Raw genomic sequence first — 17,813 nt, forward strand, 5'->3', positions numbered from 1 at the left:
CTGAGACCTCGGCTGCTGAAAGCAGGCATCTGGGTTTGCTTGGCTTCTATAATTGAAACACTATTGCAGCTCCAGCTCTGACAGCTGAAAGCAGGTTTCTGGGGTTTGTTTAGCTTCTATAATTGCAACATTGTTTCTTAGAGTGCAAGCTCAGAGGCCAGCAGCGGCAGGCGGGGAACCTTGGCTTCCTCCATCACTGGAGCAAGCAAGCCTCCTGTTCGCTTCAGCTGCCTGGCTGCCGGCCTCCATCTTGGTTGGCAGTTAACTTGCATATCTTGCTGATTAGCCAATGGGAAGCATGTCAGAGGTACGGTTAATTACCATGTTCGTCTATTATTAGATAGGATGTTGATGGGCTTATAAGGTATCTACACTAATAAAAGAGAAACATGCAAATTGGTGTCACTCCACTATGCGCACCAGCCAATCAGAGTGACTATGCAAATTAACCCAACAAAGATGGCGGTTAATTTGCATACACAGGCTCAGAGCGAAGATTGAAGAGTGAAGTCTGAAGACTGAAGAGGCTTGGCTTCTCCACTGTGGCTGGACCAAAGGCCTGGGTCCCAGTGCCAGAGGAAAACCAGTGCCAGCAGCCAGGAGAAGGAAGGCCTATTGAGCGAATCTTTGTGCAACAGGCTTCTAGGAAATACATAATTTGTATGACAACAACATTATAAATAAGAGCAATGGAACTAAGTTATATAAGAGAAAGTTTATGTATATTATTGAAATTAATTGATAGTGGTATTAATTTTGGAAATGCAAGATTGGCTTAGCAGCTGAAAATCAATGTAATGCACTATATTACTTTATAAAAGGACAAAAACTACAAGATAATATAAATAGATAGCTAAATGATTTAACAAAATATCTTTTCATGATAAAAAGGATAACATCAGGCAACTAAAGGAAGGGACTTTCCTCTACCTGATAAATTCCATCAATAAAAACCACACAACTAACATTGTAATTAATGGTGAAAGACTGAAAGCTTCTGCTGTAATATCCTAGAAGAAATCCATGATTTCCACTTTTGCCACTTCTATTCAATGTTATACTGCAATATTTGCCAAGGTAATTAGAAGAAAAATAAATGAAAGCATCCATGTTGGAAAAGAAGTACAGCTACCTCTATTCACATGTGTCAGGATCTTGTATAAGGGACATTCTAAGAAATATACAGGGAAAAAATCTATTAGAACTAATAATAAGCTCTTTCAAATAGATATCAGAGTACAAGATTCAAATATTAAGTCAATGGTATTCCTATACACTAGAGATGAACAATGAACATGAAATTAAGAAAACAATTCCAATTATAATAGCATAACATAATAATATACATAGGAATAAATTTAACAGAAGAAGTGCAAGACTTGTCCATTGAAAACCTCAAAAATTATTGAAAGAAAGTAAAGAAGACCTAACTAAATAAAAAATTCTCATCTTCATGGATAAAAAGACTTAATATTGGTAAGATGGCAATACTCTTGAAATTGATCTACATGTTCAATTTAATCTCTAACTAGATCCCAGCAGTAATTTTACAGAAATTGGCCTATTGTTCCTGAAATTCATATGGAAATGCAAGGGACCTAAGCTAGCCAAAACAATCTTGAAATATAAAAACAAAGTTGGAGGATTCACCAAATTCACATTCTAAAACTTGTTAAAAATTATAGTAATCAAGACTGTACAATACAGGTATAAGTATAGATATATTACTCAATGACGTAGAGTTAAACATCTAATAAATCCATACATTTATAGTCAATTTATTTTTGACATACGTGGGAAGATAATTCAATGGGGGAAAATAATAGTTTTTTTCAACAAATGGTGCTAGGACAAGTGAATATCCATATGCAAAAGGATGAAATTGGAACCCTACCTCACACTATATATAAAAGTTAAAATGTATCAGTCTTAAATATAAGAGTTAAAATTTTGCAACTCATAGAAGAAACACAATAATAAATATTTGTTATATAAGCATAAATGTTAGGCACTGATTTCTTTTTAAATTTTATTTTTTAATTACAGTTAACATTCAATATTATTTTATATTTGTGTCAGGTGAATAGCATAGTGGTTAAACAATTATATAATTCACAAAATTACCCCCTCCAGAGTTGAAGTACCAACCTGGCACCATACATAGTTATTACAATAGTACTGACTATATTCCCTATGCTGAACTTTACATCCCCGTGACTATTCTGTAACTACCAATTGAAGGGATTAAGAAATATCTTACACTTTGAGACAGCATAGAGGAACCTGGAGAGTATTACTGGTATACCGGTTAATAATGTGGATTTTGTAATCAAAGAAAACATGATAATTTCAAGAGAAACATTGAAAGTGCTTTATTCAAAGTATTGTCCATCGCTAGCTACACATTTTCCCCATCTTTCAGGTAATTTGTGGATACCGTCCCAATAGAACTTTTCTTGTTTGGAGGCAAACCATTCAGAGACCCAATTTTCCACTTCTTCTATGTTTTGACGTGCTGCTCAGAAAGTGTGTGTGCCATTGATCGATTGGAATAAGTGGTAATCTGAAGGAGCAAGGTATGGTGAATACAGCGGGTGGGTTAATACTTCCCAGGCAAGATATTTTAATGTGTCTTTAACGGGTTTTGTAGTGTGTGATGGTGTGTCATCATGAAGCAAAATTACTTTGCCATGTCTTCTGGCCCATTCTGGTTGTTTTACGATCAAAGTGTGGTTCAAATTGATTATTTGTTGTCGGTAGTGATCAGTATTAATGGTTTCACCTGGTTTTAGAAGCTCATAATACACCACACCTTCCTGATCCCACCAAACGCAGAGCATTGTCTTCTTTCCGAAGCGATTTGGCCTTGCAGTCAATGTTGATGGTTGACCTGGATCAACCCATGATTTTGTGCATTTGTGATTCTTAAAATAAATCCACTTTTCATCGCCAGTCACAATTCGATGCAAAAAAAAAGACTTTCTTTCATGCCATTGAAGCAACATTTTACTGATGACTTTTCGGTTTTCCATTTGTCTTTCATTCAGTTGATGTGGCACCCATTTTCCTTCCTTTAAAATCTTTCCCATTGCTTGTAAATGATCGGAAATTGTTTGCTGAGCAATGTTTAATCTTTCTGCAAGTTGTTTTTGAGTTTGACACGTATCTTCATCCAATAATGCTTGTAATTGTTGGTCTTCACACTTTTTCGGTTGACCTGGACATTCTTTGTCTTTCACATAGAAATCATCACTTTTAAAGTGTTTTAACCAGCGTTCACAAGTATCTTGAGATGGAGCATGTTCACCATAAGCTTCCCAAAGTATCTGATAACTTTCAGCAGCACTTTTCTTCAAAATAAAGGAATGAATTAAAACTCCCTGAAAATGCTCTTTTTTTTTTTTGGCACGAAATTCGACATTTTTAAGCGTAAAAATATCTATGATGTTAACACCTTCAGAAAATTTGACATATGAAGTTTTGAAGCTTTCTGTCAATACAACAAAATAGCATACATATCAAATCGCATATATATCAACATATGTGTAACTCCATCTTTTGAAAAAAATCTGCATTATTAACCAGTACACCTGTATGCTAAGTGAAATAAACCAGTCAGAGAAAAACAAGTATTACATGATCTCATTCATATGTGGAATCTCATAAAAAAATAAACTGATGAAGAAAAGACATAGAAGCATGGAACAGGCTGATAAATCTCAGAGGGAAGACAGGGATGGGTGGGAAGAGATCAACCAAAGAATTTATATGCATATAAGCATAACCCATGGACACAGACAATAGGGTGGTAAAGGTCTGGGGTGGGAGTGTAGGCAAGCTAGAAAAGATCAATGGCGGAAAAATGGGGACATATGTTATACTTTCAACAATAAAGATTTTTAAAAAATAAAAAAAATATATAAAGAAGTAAGTTATAAACCACAAAAGAAAAACAATAAACTTGAAATTTAAATTACAAAGCTTTTGTACTTCAAAGGGAGTACAAAAGAATGGGAGAAAATATTTTCAAAAAAGATATCTGATAGGGATTTATATATAGACTAGAGGCCTGGTGCACTGGGGGGGGGGGGGTCCCTCAGCCCAGCCTGATCCCTCTCACAATCCAGGAGTCCTCAGGGGATGTCCTACTGACTGGGAGCGGGACCAAGCCACAGTCTGGCCTCCCGCTGCAGGAGGAGACCTCGCTGGCAGATCAAGGGACAGCACTACTCCAGTCACCCCACTGCTGCTGCTTCCCGGCCTCCCTCTGTGGGAGGCGACCAAATGGGCCATCAGGGACAGTGCCACCCCTCCCCAACAGCCTTCTGCTGCTGCTGGTCATGCCCGCTCTCCCATCACCATCCTCTCCCTCTGCCCACTGGCACGTGCCTTGGCTTAGCCTACTAAGATGGCTATAATAAACTAGGTGAACAGTAACAAGCCTTGGCTAGTATGTGCATATATTGCTGTGTGTGGCTTTCCCTATTCCTCTAATTTTGTAGACATAGCCTAAAGATTATTATTTTGTTGTTGTTGTTTTTTGAGGTGTTTTGGGGTTCTTTGTATTTGTGTTTTATAATAAAAATATTATTTTTTATATTGTGACATTTTAATTTCTTTTGAATACAAGTCACTTTTTGAAAGCCAGGAAACAGAATAAAGCTAAGGCAGTCTAGACCTGTAGGAATCCAGGCCCAGTCTTTCCATCTTCAGCAGAATGACATGATAATACAAGGTGCTAACAACAGTGCTATAAACTCTAAATAATAACCACTTGTCTACAGTTTTCCTTAGAAAGCAGCCAAAGCCCACTCCTTAAAGGCATGATATACATATTTTTTTATTTTTTTATTTTTATTGATTTCAGAGAAGAAGGGAGAGGGAGAGAGAAACATCAATGATGAGAATTATTGACCGGCTGCCTCCTGCATGCCCCCTACTGCAGGCCCACAACCCAGGCATGTGCCCTTGAGCAGAATCGAACCTGAGACCCTTCAGTCCCCAGGCTGATGCTCTATCCACTAAGCCAAACCAGGTAGGGCAAGATTATTATTTTTAAAATATAAAGACAGGCACCTAATGAATAAACAAAATTTGGTATGTACATACAATGGAATATTATGCAGCCATGAAACATTATTTAGCATAGACGAACCTTAAAAACATTATGCTATGTTAAAGAAGCCATATTTTGTATTATTTCATTTACATGCAATGTTTAGAATAGGCAAATCCATAGAGATATTAGTGGTTGCCAGAGGCTGAGGGAATTGGAGAATGGAGAGTGATGGCTAATGTGTACAGGGTTTCTTTTTAGCATGATGAAAATATTCTGGAATTGGATAGTGGAGATAATTGCAAATCTTTGTAATGTACTAAGTGCTATTAAATTACAAAACTTAAAATGATGAATTTATGGTATGTGAATTTTATCTCAATAAAAATTTTTAAAACGTGGTCTTTACAATGGTTATGAAGTGCTTACACAATTTGACTCCTTGTTACTCTCTGAGCATATCTGCTTTTCTCCTTTTGGCTTGATCCTTTTCAGTCACATTGCTTCCTTTGTGTTCTTCAAATACATTATGTAGTTTCCCTCTCTAGAGCTTTTGCCTGGAATATTACTTTCCTACATATTCACATTATTCTTCATCTCTTTGTTTAAGCTCCACGTTCTCGGTATTTTTCTGATCACCCTATTTAAAATGGAAGTTATTATCCTGTCTGTTCATATCCCTGTTATCATACTCTTATATAATTTATTTTTTATGCTTTATGTCCCCACACTATAATATAGGCCTCATGCATATGTAGATTTTTTTACTCATTTACATATCCCAAAAGCCTAGAACAATTCCTGGTATACAGAGTAGGTTCTGTCTCTGTCTCTCTATCTCTCTTTATGTGTCTGTATTTGTGTGTGTGCCTGCACACACATGAACATAAATTTTCTTTTTGTGTTTGTATTTAGTTATTATTGTTAATGTTGAATGAAAGGAATGTATGTCATACCATGCACCCATCCCTTTGCTCACTTAGCTCTAGCCCAACTTGTCTTCTTTCTGTTTCTTAAGCATGCACAGTTATTTCTTTCTGTAGAGTCTTTGTATTTTCCCCTTATTCTAGTACACTCATCTCCTCACTTTTCACATTTCACAATAAGCATTTAATGTAGTTCTTTAGTTTCAGTTGGAATATTATTTATTCTGGGAGATCTTAGCTTACAATCTGATCCAAAATAGTTTCTGAAAAAAATAGTTCTTTTTTTTTTTCCTTCAGGATACTTCTCATATTTTATTTATATACGTGACAATCAATTTAACATCTGTCTTTCTATTAAAATGTTTTGTACTCAAGGTCAGGAACTTGGTCTTTTTCACTGTAAATCCCCAAATTACTGAACACAGAATATATTCAATAAATATTGGCTGAATAAGTGAGTAAGGAATAAAAACAGGCAAAGTGTGAAATAACCTCTAATACTTACACCCAGAGACACAAACATACTCTCTATAATCCAGGTATAAGCTTTAGTCAAGATGTGTGATAACCTGGCTGAGCATGGAATAAACTAGGCATTTCAATGGACAGGAATCTATGGTGTTAGAGTTATATAAGAATAGTAGCTAACATTTCATTTGCTTACTATTTGCCAAGTACTGAGGTAGTATTTTACATGCTTTCTTACTCAATCCTTATTGAAACCCTATGACATATAGAAACTATTATTATTATTACTATTATTATTAACTACATAAGTGAGGATTGGGTTATTAGAAAGGTTAAATTGACTTGCACAAGGTTGGACAGCTAAAAAGTGTTCTTCTTAAATCCAAAATGTCTGAATTTAAATGAGGTCTTTCTAACAATAAAGCTTATATGTACATGTCTATGTGTATATGTGGGAAGCAGATGCAGGTATACAGGGTCATTGACACAAGTTAGTGAAAAATGTTATCTAGTCACTATTTTGATTGAAACAACAACACAAATGTTACAGGAATAGATAAACACTTTTTTTGTGTGCTCTTTTCCATATGATGAAAGTGGTAGATTTAACAGCTCTGCTTTCATGACTTGTAGAAACTCAAGGAACAGTCTTCAGATAATTAATTTTTTATTACTTAGTTCTGGCATTGTTGAAAAACTCCCTTAAAATTCAATATTATATTCTTAGCCCTTTTCAAATGTTAAATTTATTTTTTTAAAAAACATCTCCAGAAAAAGTTGCTGTTATGATTCTCAAGTCCATTTTCTTCACTCTGCAGCTACGATGAAACAGAACGAAGCTCTTTCTTCAGTCATGTCAATTTTTAAGGGGTCAGTTCCACCTTCTGAGATGTTGCTTTGTGATTTTGGTACACCTTATGAGGAGAAGGTGTGCAGGGAGGCAGAGTTGCCCATTATCAGCTGCACGTCATAAGTGCTGTTTGGCAGAGATAAGAAATTTAAACGTTTCCCAAGACATGGGTAGTTCCATAGTGTTGCTTGTTTGTTGTAATGCAAATTCGTTTATTTAGTAATATAAAGAAGGTTTGAAGAAGACAATTTCCACAATAAACGTTAAACGTAAAAGCACCTTGTACACATATCTCTAACTGATTAGTTGTTTTTATGTCCTACACATTCTGTTCATCCAGTCTTGACTTCATGTCTGAAATCTTCCTGCAGCTTGTTCTCCACTTCCAGATGTAACATATTTCTGTCTGCAGAGAGAACTCTGTCCAATTTTTTCCTGAGGTAATCAAAAGGAAAGACATTAGTTTACCTGTCTAATTTTCTCTTGTAGCTAAAATGGCCTCTGCTTTTCCCCAATAAATTTTCCTCTGTCGGCAAAAAACACATCTCATTGCTTATTCTTTTCTACCTATGGTTAGTCCTTAATGAGAATGATCAAACTCCAATAAGTATTAGATTTGCAGTTTCACTCTTTTTTATTTTTCCTTTTGAGGAATTATTGTTATTTCCCCCTCTAGCTTTTGGCTTTATTTGCTCACCATGTCTTGCTAATTAGCTATTAGTACCTTCCTTTTAGTTTCAGAAGTGCTTTAGGTTAAATAAGAAGTATTTAGAAACACCAGAAACAAAACTTACACAAATAATTTGTTCAAGGTTGAATTGGTAACATTACAACAACATTTGCATAGCACCATATAGTTCTTTCTAAAGAGTTCTCTGTTGGGGTTCCCACAGTTTTATTTTTATTTTCGTTTTTATAATAGCTTCTGTTGATCACCAATTAGGTATTAATTGCAGAAGTGCTTACCAGAATGAAATAGAATAGATCAACCAGGGGATTGGTCTGTTAAGATGTACCTGAAATACTGGTGATGTCTATCAATTTTGAAACAAATTTTGGGCCTTATAATTAGTCATATGTTTCCAAAATTGGACTGGTTCGTCATCACTTGAGCCAATAACAAATACCCCAATTCTCAAAATGAAAATGACAAATGAACATGAGAAACATATTCAACCTAATTTTTAACATAATAAATTTAAATTAAGATAAGTATAAGAACATTTTTTTTCAGTATATCATACTGTCATGGATCATTTTTAAATGATGTAGTCATTATGTGTACTGACATAAGCAAATGTACAGTCAGTTATACAATGGGTGTAAAAGTTAGAGAGTGTAATTGATAGTTTTTTTTTCTCTTTTAGCTTAGCTGACATGTATTCAGTGTCTACCATGTCCCACACATTGTGATAAGAACTTAACATGTATTATCTTGTTTAATGCTCAAAACAACTTTGTGACGTAGACACTCTTATAGTCCCCATTTTGCAGATGAGAAAATTGAAGTTTAAAGATGGAAAGTAACTAATTAAATTTCATATGACCATGAGTGACAGACATAAATACATGTCTGCTGGATTTGAAAACCTATGCAAGCCTCACTGAATGTTGGAATTAAAGTTAATATTTTTAATTTCTTCTCTTATCCTCTGTACATTTTAAAATAATTTTTAAATACAGTACACATTTGTTCATTTTTAAGGTGTTTCTTCTGAGTTAAATTTTTTTCTATGTCTGTGAGGTGAACAAGTTTGGAAGGTACATGTAATTATCTTGGTGTAGTGTACATTGACAGAGAAAATCTAGCCCTTTCTACTGATCAATACATGCAATAGTAAGTTCCATAGGGCCATCAGTTCTGGCCCTCAGTATCTACAAAATCTTGAAGGGCTTCTTGCTTTAGCAGAGAAACTTCTACGTGCAAGTTTTATATAGCAGTTGAGTAATTGTCCACTCTCTACCCACTCACATCCATCATTCTGAAGCCTGGGTCATGATATAACTCATACAACAATCACTGAGATAGCAATTGTCCATTTTGAAACTTTGCTCTTTATCATTTATAAAAGAGAATCTTAAAATATTGAAATACTTCCCACTTAGTATAACAAAATCAAACCTCTAAGAATTAAAATGTACTAATTATTATTTTGTCTTATAAAATCCCCCACAAAATTATTCTGTATAATGTATTACTTAAATACATGGCATTGTAAGTCTTTAGTATGTTTTTCTCAATGAGAGGATGTTCTTTATCATATGCCTGTCAGAAATAGAAAAAATGAATTTGAAACTAATAATTTTATTGAATATTGTTTAGTATTTATATCTTGTCATTTTTACAAGCTGATTAAATGAGTCCCCGTGGGCTATTCTTTCTTCCTAATTATTTTTCTTAGGGCACCTTTCACATCCTTGTCCTTCAAGGAGATGCAATACCATAAAATTCAGAGATGACTTTACCCTGGTTTTGGGACCCCTTGAATGAGTTTTCAAGTACATGTAGATGGCTGTTCCATAAAATATGGTGACTACAGTTTGAATCTGGCCTCTGCAGAATAGATCCTCAGTATGATAAGCATAATCAGTGTGAACATAGGAGATGAGGATGAAGGTGAAGGGCAGGGGCACTGTGACTATGTCATATCCAGAATAAATCTGACTGGAGTGACGGAGCAGATTAGCTTCAACGGGGCCTAGATCTCACAGGTGAAATAGTTGATGACATGGTGTCCACAAAAATGCATAGGGATTGCAATGGTTGGTATTATTGCTAAAAAGAAGGCACTGGACCAGGCTCTCATGGACAACTGTATACAGACCCAGTTGTTCACAATCATGGTGAAAGTCAGGGTATTGGAGATTGCAATAAATCTGTCATAAGCTATGACAGCCAGAAGGAGACACTATCATTCCCAGAAAAAGAACAATATCCATCTGAGCATAATAGCTAGTATGGGAAATGGTGGGATGGTCTCTTAAACCATTGAACAACAAAAAAAGGCACTGAATTCCTAGAGTATCAGATATCAAGGAAGGACAGGTTGCTTAAGAAAAAATACATAGGAGTGTCAAGCCGCCTATCAACTCTAACCATGCCAATGATGAGACTGCCACTGCCAATGTGATCAGGTAGCTTGCTACCATGGTACAATAAATAGCAATTTGGGATTTTGGATGATTGGACAAACCCACCAGGATTAATTCTGTCACTTTTCAGTCATTATCAGTAATTTGAACATCCATTTTGTTCTATCTCCTGAGAAAGAAGAAATATAGTTAATTTTAATTTGAAAAATATTGTCTGCTGTATCTTTAGTCTTATATCAGTTGCTATTAGGAGATGTCTCTGAAACAAGTGATGCAATTTTGAAGTTTATGTTCTAATTTGGAAGATAAAGCATTCATACACAACACCAAATTAATTTGCAAAGTAGCACAATCTATTTTGAGTCTTAATTCTTCATCTTAAAAAATGAGGGAATTAGACTCCACCTGATATGTGCTTCAAACACTCCCCTTAAAAATGTGCTAAATTATTGTTCATAGGTAACCAGATTCCTGAATCACAGAATTGTTCTTTCTCACTAGAGATATTAGCCAGAAATTTGTCTTAGCTGGTGTATATCCATGACATAAAATGTGTGCCAGCTCACTTTTATATTTTCCTTGTAATACATAGCCCACCAATCACTGGGTCCTATTGGCTATTTCTCCTAAATATATTTTAAATCTGACAAATCTTCATATACATAGTCAAAACTTATTTTAGCTAGAGCCACCATCATCTCTCATCTGGACAAATACATAAGCTGCCTAAATAGGTCTTCCTACTTCCATTCTTTCCTCTCCATAGTCTAATATAGTCTATTCTCCACACAGCAGAGATAACTGTTACAAACATATAAGGTGGCCCCAAAATGTATACACACACTTTGAATAATTATAAAGACAATGTTTATTAAAATACATTTCTTTTTCAAAATTGAGCTATCAGCTGTTAAAGTGCATATACAGTTTTGGGACCCCCTGTACATCATTACGACCATATCCTTTTTAATCTTTAAAATCACTACATTTGAAATGAAATCTAACCTATTTACCATGACCTACAAGACTCTAAATTATCTGTCTGTAACCTTATCTTGCACTGTCTTTTCTTGTGCTTACCATGTTTTAGTCATAGTATCTTTATGAAACATTCTAAAGTCATTCCTACCTCATGACTTTTGCATATTGTGTTCTTTTTCCTGGAAATAATCTTCCTACCCATTTTGCTTGGTGAACTCCTAGTAATCCTTAAGATCTCAGGTTGAAAGAAACTTCATTAAAAAGCCTTCCATGCCCTGGCAGATGCTCTTCAATGGTTAGAAAATTGTCCCGTGCACTGAGGGATTGCCAGTACTAAACTATTTCTCTCTCTCTCTCTCTCTCTCTCTCTCTCTCCTCTTTCCTCGCCCCCCCCTCCTTTCCACTCTTTCTAAAATCAAAGGAAAAATATCCTTGGGTGAGGTTAACAAACAAACAAAAAAAGCCTTCCATAACCCCACTAATCTAAATCAGATCTCCTTGTTATAATTGTTCATAACAATATGAACTTTACCTGCATGATTCTTATAATAGTTTATATTTATATATTTATGTGATTATTTAATTTCTGCTCCCTTACTAAATTGTAAGCCCATAGGATAGAAGAAGCTCTTACTGTCCCATGCACTGCCTTATTTTCAACACCTCACAAAGTGTCTAGTATGAACCTACAAAGTATGTATTCAGTACATATTTGTTGAATGAATCAAGGCCAGTTATTTGGTTCTTCTGTCTTACCCACTATCATGAAATTGATTTGACTGGAACTACACTGAATTGGCTGAAGGAAATAAATGTTTGAGGGTAAAAGCTTATGATGAGAAATAGTCAATATGTCATAGCATTCAATCTTATTAATGTCCTGAAGCTAAAAAAATACACTTTAATGTCTTATAGTTTTTATCCTTCAATTTATTTTCACATGGAGAGAAGTTGTTATAGTAAAGAGATAATATGGATATCATTCTAGAATCTGAAAAAAAATGCTTTCACTCTGCCCTCCATATGAATTTTTATTTACATTGTTTGCTCTAGCTCTACCAAGTATGAGCATTATTACAGACTAGCTCATATTAAGGTCAAGTTTTTTCCAGATTGTAAGATTCCAATCAAGTTCTAATCATAGATCAGGATTTGGGGCATTTGTATTATATAGTTTCATACTCATGAGACAGATGTCAGGTCTTGGTCAGAGCAGGCTGCAGATAAAAAGGTTTATCTTAGGAGTTGGGCAGCTGAAAGACCATCCAGGTTAATGAGGTAGGTATTTTTTTAATTTTCTACCTAGGACAGACTCCATATTTCAGAAATTACTAGACCTTTATGGAAAAATAATTTAGGAAGTAGAGTAAGTTTATAATAGGATCCTCAATAAAACCTTATATTATAGGATAAAGGGGCTTTGAATAGAAATCAGAGCCAATGGTAAGTAAACAAAATATACTTAGCTGCTTCTAAGCTTCTAACTACAGTTGTTTTTACTTACTGCAGAGAGTGATTCCATAAAGAAGCCCTTAACTACCTCTAATGAGAATTAGAAGACTCTTTTTGTTCTGTATATTCCCCAAATTGGAATCAGAAAACAGAATCAATCTGAAGGAAAAAAAAAGTCTTCTTGGAGTAGAGTTATGAAATTGGACTGGCAGAAGTCAGGGGATCTTGTCTTTATGCAATAGTGATAACACAACCATATATCCTATTATCATTACAAGAGTAGAATGTTCAGGTCAGAGATTTTTCAAGGGATACTAAGTTTCACACTAAAATGACAACATTTTAAACTCATAAAACATTAACTTACAATACTCACCATTTTATAGCCCTAAATGTCTCAAAGCAAATGCCTATATAAATAGCTGAGAAACAAATTATACATTTTTGTGTTTAAATGATTTGAGTGAATCTTTCTAGACTATATATATATATATATCTTACCTAATAATAGACAATCATGTAAATTGACCGTCCCTCCAATATGCCCACCAGCCAATCAGGAGAGCATGCAAATTAACCCAACGAAGATGGCGGTTAATTTGCATATGTAGGCAACGGTGTACAATCACTGAAGACTCTGGCCAGAGCAGCGATGACTGAAGGCTCCGGGCACAGCGAAGGCCTTGGTCCCGGGTACCAGAGGAAAACCAGTGCCGGCAGCCAGGGGAAGGGAAGGCCTATTGCATGAATCTCTTCATGCAACGGGCCTCTAATATCTATCTATCTATCTCTCTCTCTCTCTCTCTCTCTCTCTATATATATATATATATATATGTATATATATATATATATATATACACATATATACACATATATATACACACACATATATATACATATATACACATATATATGTATATGTATATATATATATATATGTGTGTGTGTAATTTAATAATTCAATGTTTTAGCACTGTATAGGCCAGACTCTTCCTAAATAAATGAGACATATGAGAAAATACACACCATATATTCCCAGGTTTTTACCTTTAAGAAATATTTTGGACACACCTCAAGGGTTTTCTTCACACAATTTACCATAGAGGGTCTTCCTGGTCCCACCTACCATGTAAGAGCATGCTTACCAAGAGGATTCACTTCCTTCTTGATACTAAAATTAAGGGACAAATGAAGCTCTTCAGAAAGCTCCCAAGATCTTAAAATATACTTAATAGAATGGATAGTTCTTATAGATAAGAAATGCTATTATCCATATCAGACTTTGTACAGTGGTGGACATTGTACAGAGCATGGACTTGGAATCAAAATTTTAATTATTTTAATTTGGGATCCATCACTGATTCATTGTGTGACATTGGTAATTTTCTTAACTTGTTTACACCTTAGTTTTCTCAATTATAAAATCAAGGTAATTATAGTATCTATCTCATAGGGTTTTGTGCTATGTACATATTAAGCATTATTATTTTTAAACAAGGCCTCCCTTGGGAAACAACACCCATGAAAATGTGACCAAATTGGTTTTCTTTCTTGTCTGGAGGGTGGAAAATGTTAATAAATGAGGACAGGGAAGAGGGAATGTAGTCAGATTATACTGTGAGCCTTCTGAAAGCAGAATTTGCATTTTATTTATTTTTATAACTCCAAAACTTGGCTCAGTTTCTCACAAATTGCAGGAACTCAATGAATATTTTTTTAAATCAAATTGATTTTACTCACCTGAATAGCATAAAACTCCCCAAACACTAAGGTGTCAAAGAGTGGTGTTGCCATAGTCCCTTATGTGTTGTAGGATCATCAGCTCACTAAAGGATTGGAGTCTTTCCAGTAGAGTGAGTTACAAGTGCATCCTGGATCCATGTCAAAACAGACCATTCCACACGTATATGTTGATTTGTTCTAAAAGAGAAAATGGCTTCTTTTTTTCTTGCCAGATTATATTTTCTTCACTCACTCTTACAATAGGTCATATCTTAATTATGCTAAACATTTTAGAAACCAGAACTTCAAATGTTCCAAAGTATGAACAGAAAAGGAGAGAATAATGTTAAACATCCTCTGCTCTACCTTCTGAGTTTATTCATACTGGTTCTAAAGAAGTGATTTAACTGAAGAGACTTCAAGGACCAGGTCCCTAAAAGACAATTAAATCCTGCTACTGAGTTAAGTTGTATATTAATTTGGGAGTGTTATTTCTAAGTTATTAAAATAAAAGTAGCAGCTTTTGTCCACTAATTCCAATACTATTAATTACAATAAAATAAAACTTTGACCAACACCATTAACTCCATTTCCCCTCTTCAGTTATCAGAGTAGAGTCTTCCCTAGGGTTATTACTCATAGTCCTGTGTTTCTTGAGAAGTTTCCCAATACAGTAACTGAAGAAAATAATCAATGAATAGAAATGAAAAGTGGCCACCATCTATTGGGACTCTATGAAAGCTTTAAATCAAGTATTCATGTAAATAAAATTCTGTAAACAGTGTTTACTAGAGGTATCCTCTTCCTTTTCCCTTTTCTCTGACTTCCCCATGCCCATCCCAGCCATGTTTCATTTGAATAGTTTCTGGAAGTCCTACTTTTTTCCTAAAACTTTCCTCCATTAGTTTTGAGGTATCATACAAATTGCTGCTGTCTAAATATAATTCTGCATCCTCTCATTCACTGCCTTTTTAAAAATTTACTTCATCTGCGCATGTGCCTAATAGTTCTATTTATTGATTACTTGTCCAGTTGTGCTCTGAATATATGATGTTCTTTTTATTTATTTTTATATGTATCCTTGTTAAAAATTCCAACTTAGATATCAATATTTTAGGGGATAGGAATGAGCCATCTTTGAAAATACTTGAGCTGAGTGCTACTCAAAATGTTTGCAATGTTAATATTGAATGTGAACTGTAATTGAAAAATTATTTGCTATGATATAAGAATAGAATTGAGAGTAAATATTTAGTATTGGTTGGGAATTTATTCATTTAATCAGTTCTTATTGTGCATGTACTCTGTGTCGGGAGCTATGCTAGGGAGATGGGCATGAGTAAAACAAATTTCCTGCTCTCAATAAGGTTTTAGTCTAATTGGGGATAACACTGCAAAACAAGTATTCATCAAACAACATGAAATATGTTAAATTTAGGGTCAAACAAAATGCTATTAAGCAAAATAAATGGAATTAAATCACCCTTCTGAGTTTAAACAGAATGGGATGAGCACTAGGAAGAACTTCACTGAAGAAATGGCATTAGATCCAGTCCTTGAAGGATGACTAAGATTTTGCCAGGCATAGAAAACATAAAGGGTACTGCAGGCAGAGAGAACAGGATATACAGTGGCATACATGCATAAAAGGGTCCTAAGAAAGGAAGTACAGTTGATCCTTGAACAATTCAGGGGTTAGGGACACTGACCTCTGCTCAGAAAAATATCTATGAATAACTTTTGACTCACCCAAAACTTAATTGCCTTGTCATCTCTCAGTATCCACTGGCATTTGGTTCCAAGATTCTCTGCAGATGCCAAAATCCTCAGATGCTCAAATCCTTTATATAAAATGGCTCAGAACAATGTACACTATTGTCTTCCTGGAGCATGGGGTTTGTGGAGATGGAGTAGAGTCTACTCAGTAAACAATGAGGATAAAAAAGGTTATCAGGGATCTGAATTAATTTTTCATATCCTATAGGCAATAAGGAGCCATTGGGAGTTTCTAATCTTGCAGAAGGGGGATTAATGTGATGATATTTTCCTTTAGCATAATCATTCTGGAAACACTGATTGAATGTCCAGTTTAGCGAAAAATAATACTGGACTAGAGATAATTAGGTAGGTGTTTATAACATTTATCCTGTTAAGGGATGATGAGCTTGTGAGCTAGGACAGATGCACCGAGGACAGATAATAGGGGATGGATTTGGAAGACATTTCAAAGCAAGAATCAAGATTCACTGAGTGAGTGGTTGTCTAGGATAAATGAGAAGATGTAGAGGCTAACTTTGAGGATAATGAACATACGATCATGTAGCATTTGTAATGTGCTTTTAACTTTTTAACATCTATGATCTCATTTGATCTTTCAAACATTCTGAGGTAGGTTAAGGAATATATTTTCCTCTGTTTGATAGAAGCAGTCCAGAGAGGTTAACTGATTCAGCCAGAGTTTCATAGCTCATTAATGGAAGAGCCCAGACTGGAATCCAGACTTTCTGACGCCTAATCATGTGCTTTTTCCACTCCATCATGATGTTACACTGAAAAAGTGCTCGACCTGCTGCTCATAGTTAACCAGAAGCAGTTACTATGCATATTACTAGTGTGAAAAAAAATAGGAGAGAAGACACCTAGTGAGATGAGCACCAACTACCTTTGAGTCAATTGAGAATTTAATAATAAGAATGACCCTAAATAACAATAATAAAAATAGAGACTGTTTACTGAGGATGCACTATATCCCAGCCATAGTTCTCAGCATTTTATGTAAACAAACTGATTTAATCATCTTAACAGCCCTATGAGGTCAGTCTTATGATTATCTTCCTGTTATAGAGAGGAAATTGATGAAGAAAGTTGCCCAAGGTCATCTATATAATAAAAACCTAAGTGACTGTTATGGCAGAAAGACCAGAACAACCAGTCGCTATGATGTGCACTGACCATCAGAGGGCACACGATCAATACAGAAGCTGTCCCCTGGTGGTCAGTGTGCTCCCACAGGGGGAGTGCCTCTCAGCCAGAAGCCAGGCTCATGGCTGGCGAGTGCAGCAGTGGTGGTGAGAGCCTCTCCTGCTCCACAGCAGTGCTAAGGAGCAGCGAGCAAGCAGGCGGTGAGGAGCAAGGGGTTCCGGACTGCAAGAAAGGTGTCCAACTTCTGGCTTAAGCCTACTCCCCACAACATCCCCCAAGGGGTCCTGGACTCTGGAGAGGGCACTGGCCAGGCTGAGGGACACTCCCTTCACCAGTGCACAAA

Source organism: Myotis myotis, unplaced genomic scaffold (assembly GCF_014108235.1).
Source record: "Myotis myotis isolate mMyoMyo1 unplaced genomic scaffold, mMyoMyo1.p scaffold_m19_p_4, whole genome shotgun sequence".
NCBI lineage: Eukaryota > Metazoa > Chordata > Mammalia > Chiroptera > Vespertilionidae > Myotis > Myotis myotis.